Source organism: Clinocottus analis, unplaced genomic scaffold, assembly GCF_023055335.1.
Source record: "Clinocottus analis isolate CAN_PGR_092001 unplaced genomic scaffold, fCliAna1.0.p SCAF_14, whole genome shotgun sequence".
In the NCBI taxonomy this organism is placed as follows: Eukaryota; Metazoa; Chordata; class Actinopteri; order Perciformes; family Cottidae; genus Clinocottus; species Clinocottus analis.
The window spans coordinates 685,001-690,000 of record NW_027175865.1 but is presented as its reverse complement, the minus strand read 5'-3'; the positions used below and the strand labels follow the sequence as shown (position 1 = coordinate 690,000).

At 44.3% G+C, this 5,000-nt stretch overlaps 1 protein-coding gene across 3 annotated transcripts in view; it reads left to right on the top strand.

Moving 5' to 3' along the window:
* LOC137784944 (gamma-enolase) overlaps positions 1 to 5,000 on the top strand; it is a 16,463-nt gene that overhangs the window by 690 nt on the left and 10,773 nt on the right. Inside the window, exon 1 of one of the 3 annotated variants that reach the window (XM_068575944.1) lies at positions 3,396 to 5,000. This exon is cut by the window's right edge and continues 1,596 nt beyond it. The exons of the other annotated variants lie outside the window; for them this stretch is intronic. The gene's annotated coding sequence lies outside the window, so the exon portion shown is untranslated. Of the gene's footprint in view, positions 1 to 3,395 lie in introns of those variants that run through there. 3 annotated transcript variants of the gene reach the window in all.

The following is a 5,000-nucleotide window of genomic DNA, read 5'->3' as shown; positions in this document are numbered from 1 at the left end:
ATCAAGTGTGTTTTATGGTTGGTGTGTTTTAATATGGCAGGCACAGGAGTGTGTGTGTGTGTCTGTGTGTGTCTGTGTGTGTTTGGGCTATAGGGAATGTTATCTGCTCATGCAGTCAGTATATCCAGAGTGTGTGTGAGAGTGTGTGTGTTTGATGGTTAATTATTTTTTTCAATATGGCAGGCGTGGGAATGTGTATGTTCAGAGGATTGCGTGTGTGTGTGTGTGTTTTGGCAGCCGGAACATTCTGTGTGTGTGTGTGTGTGTGTGTGTGGGTTTGTGATCTTGCAGTCAATCATTTTGAGTTCCTGATACATGAAGTGTGTGCGTGCGATAGTTGATATCTAACATGGACGACACAGAAATGTGTGTGTGTGTGTTGGATTCCTGCATCTTTGGCGCTCTGTGTGGGTGGATGTGATGTGATGTGTGTGTGTGTGTGTGTGTGTGTGTGTGTGTGTGTGTGTGTGTGTGTGTGTGTGTGTGCGTGTGTGTGTCAGAGTACTTGTGATAATTGCGAGTTGAAGATCTGAGTGTGTGTAAATGTGGACAAATTATTGCGTATGTGTGAGACTGCTCCACTTCCTCTTGTGTGTGCGTGTGTGTGTGTGTCTGCCATACGTGCAATGATCAGCCTCCTTCTCCTCCTCCTCCTCTTGCTCCTCCTCCTCCCCCTCCTCCTCCTCGTCCCCCTCCTCCTCCAGCCCTTCATCCCCTCATTCCTCCTCTCTTCTCCAGCCAAAACAGGGTCATTTAATTATTCATCTCTCTCTCTCTCTCTCTCTCTCTCTCTCTCTCTCCCTCTCTCTCTCTCTCTCTCTCCCTCTCTGCCGCGTTTCCTCTCGCTTTCCATTTCATCCTCCCTTCTTTCCTCCCTCTCTCCTCCTCTTCCTCCTGGTCATCCTCTCTCATTCTCGTTGCATATATTTATATTGAATCTCGATATTTGAATATTTTTTTCTGAGATGCAGTTCATTTATTTTATTTTATTTTCGTCCAGGAAGTGAACCTGACACTTTGAACGTTGGACGAATGTAAAACAACTTTGTCTTTACAGATCTTTATGTTTCTACTCAACCCGTTTTGAAGCCTTGAATTTGACATTTTGGCCGCCGGCATCTTGTTTTTTTTTGCAACCAGAAGTAATAGCACGAGAGGGCGGAGCCAAGTACGATTCTATACAACCAGAGGAGTCGCCCCCTGGTGGTCAGGAGAGAGAATGCAGCTTCAACACATGAAGCATAGACTTCTATACAACCAGAGGAGTCGCCCCCTGGTGGTCAGGAGAGAGAATGCAGCTTCAACACATGAAGCATAGACTTCTATACAACCAGAGGAGTCGCCCCCTGGTGGTCAGGAGAGAGAATGCAGCTTTAACGCATGAAGCATAGACTTCTATACAACCAGAGGAGTCGCCCCCTGGTGGTCAGGAGAGAGAATGCAGCTTCAACACATGAAGCATAGACTTCTATACAACCAGAGTCAAAAATAATGTAATATTTACTCGATACTAAACTGAATGAACTGAATCAGGAGATCATAGATCAGTATTTTCTCTCCATCTTGTCTTTCTGGCTTCATCCTTTCATCCCTCGCTCCTCACAGAGATACTGTAGACACAATGATATGCATGTTGTCCTCCCTCTGCGTGCCTCCATCCCTCCATCCCTCCATCTCTCCATCCCTCCATCCCTCCATCTCTCCATCGCTCCATCTCTCCATCCCTCCATCCCTCCATCTCTCCATCTCTCCATCTCTCCATCTCTCCATCCCTCCATCTCTCCATCTCTCCATCCCTCCATCTCTCCATCTCTCCAACTCTCCATCTCTCCATCCCTCCATCTCTCCATCTCTCCATCTCTCCATCCCTCCATCTCTCCATCTCTCCATCTCTCCATCTCTCCATCCCTTCATCCCTCCATCCCTCTCATGTATTATCTCTCTCTGTCTTTTCTTTTTTTCCAGTGCCGCTATATTTTTCTGCTGAGCACTGCAGTCTCCTGTAGGTGTGGTGCGTTCATGGGTGTCCTCCTTCTCTCCCTCCCTCCCTCCCTCCTTCTCTCTCTCCCTCCCTCCCTCTCTCCCTCCCTCCCTCCCTCCCTCCTTCCTTCCCTCCCTCCCTCCCTCCCTCTCTGCTGCTGTAGAGCTTACGTAACTCAGCACCGACACAGCGAGCTGGAGGAGAGAGAGATGAGAGTAATAACTCATTGAGGTGGAGGCAGCAGGAACATGTGTTTATGGATATGAGACGAGACGCCTCGCTGCTGCAGAAACTACACAAAACACAGAAAACACAATACTCTGATACTTGTGTACATAACGTAGGATGAAACATCACATACGTTGTTTTTTTTGTTCAATACTTCAAGAAACGTCACCGCAGCCCTCGGGACGGTACATTAGTTTGAAGGTGTGTGTATATATATATATATATATATATATATATATATATATATATATAAATATATATATATATATATATATATATATATATATATATATATATATATATAAACAAATTGGTAAAGTATTTTCTCAAGTATTGCACGTAAGTACTGTACGTATAAGTTAGAGGTACTTGTACTTTACGTGAGTTTTTGTCTTTTCTGCTACTTTCAATTTCTACTAATAAGAACAAGAGGAGGATATTTAAGCTATCAAAGAATATATTAAGTCATATATACATACATTTAAATATATATTACACAGTATATTAAAAAAATGTGATGACACATTTATACATCCATAATTATAATGATCCTATAATATCATATATTTTCTGCTTCTTTAATTACAACACTTTTGCAATTTTAATGAAGGAAAGTGTTTGGTTGCAGGATTTGTACTCGTACCCTGGGAGTACTTCTCCCCCGTAGTATTACTTGTTGTACTCGTGTGTCCGTGCATAACGCTCGGCCCGACTCGCTCGCTGATTAAAATTTCATGAGCTTTGGAATATTAGTGGAGATGTTGCTGCTTTGAGGACGCGAACAAGGGAACAAGAGAAGAAAGACGTAAAATAAAAACCAGGATGATGCAACGATGTGAGAGGATGATGTCAAAGAGTTGGCGAGCGTCTTGTTCTGCAGGAGGAACTTCAGCAAGAGAAACAACCTGCAGTGGCTGGGCGGGGCTACACAACAGCAACACAACACAGGGAGCGAGAGAGTGTGAATAAAGCAGGTGAAGCAGAGAGAATCACCTGCACAAGCACCCTGGACTCTCATGTGGAGGTTCCTCTGAGTCAGACGCTGCTGAGCAGCAGTTACACCTTTCACACACTTCCTCTTCCTGCTGACGCTTTTATCCCCAAGGAGCGAGGCCTGAAGAGGCACGAAGAGAGGGGAAAAAGGAAGGAAGGGAAGGAAGGGGGGGAGGGGAAGTGAAGAGTCGCTCATGTGGGGTCATGTCTACGATGGAGGGTGAAGACCAGAGGAGTCATGTGATGCTGCAGCAGGTTAAAGGAAAGCAGAGCAGGAAGGTAGCAGCGAAGACACGAGCAAAAAATAAGTACAATATTAGATGTACAGACGTACTAAGTCACGCCCCTAAGACGTTAATTGGTTCATACCTTCTAAACACAATGAGATATCAAGGAAGATGAAAGTATTGAACTAATAATGATCCACCGGAAGATTTTGGAAGAGTCGGACGCAGCGATTAGGAGGAGTTGGAAATAAAGTTGTTTTTTTTTACAAAATTCAAAATGGCGGAAAATCGAAGTAGGCGGAGTTTAAGGCCACGATTTACTTTTTTGTAAAGCAGCCCCACCCGGACATCTGTGTCAAATTTCAAGCCAGTCGGTCATTGTTAGCAAAAAGCGTTGGCTTTCACAACTGAAGGGGGCGCTATAGAGACATTTGTTCCTGTTTTTTTTCAACACCCAAATCAGATCAGAGTCGTGAGGACATTTTGAACCGGGTAGGTTCAGCCCGCGCAGCTCTTCTCCTGCGCAATGACGGACGAGAAAGTGCATTCGAATAACAAAAGCTCCTCCGCTCTGACTCCAGACGCCAGAGAGGAGTCACAGAGGAAAACACGTCAAGAAAAGAGTTCCTGCAGAGAAGGAGGGACACTAATGAAGAGCGTTGTTTTAATCCGGACCACAAACATCTCCAGAAAGACTTTAACAAAAGAGCAGGAGAGATTACACGGAGGAAAACATCTCAGCGCACAAAGATATTAACATCAGACCACAGATTGACTCAGCCGGAGCATTTCAGCGGGTTTACAGCTGCCGGATGCGGAGGAGACACTTTGAGGGGAATAACTCAAACGTGTGATGTGGGATCAGAGCGCGTTAGCGTCAGCGCTCGGCGAGGATTCAGACGTCTAAACGGACACGAAGGCGACCGCGATCGGCCCGTAAAGGATGCGTGAGGTCGCGGGGGAAGCCTCATCTTTTATCCTTCAAAACTCTGTTTAAGACGTTAAGACACGAAGACGATACGTCAACTAAAGACTTTAAATATTGGCAATTAGAGTTTAAAAGGGATGAAATCCTGCAATATGACAGAAATGTTGAGTGGCAACTACGTACTGTACTTAAGTACAAGTATACTCTACTATGAATGAGAGTAAATGTGTGTAAAATATATATATAAATAGACATTTAAGTGATGCCATGTTGACACATCAATATTTATAATGATATAAATACTATAACATCATATCAATACTATTCTGAAATGAGGCATTCTGCAACATTTGTACTTTTACATCTGGTAGCCGACGTTAATTCTAACACTTTTCCAATTTTACTGAAGTAAAGTGTTTGATTGCAGCCCTTCTACTTTTTACACTGTAGTAAAACTTATTTAACACATTTTGAAATGGGGATGGTGGCTCTCTTTGCCACAACGACCTGCTTAATAAAAGGTGCAGCATGGATTTAGGCGCCCTGAAGCCCCTCCCCCTCAGTCTTCCTTCAAATATTGTTCATATTGGAAGCGTCGGACGTCCAAAGTGCACCAAACTCGACGCTGCTCGTCCTCGGGTCG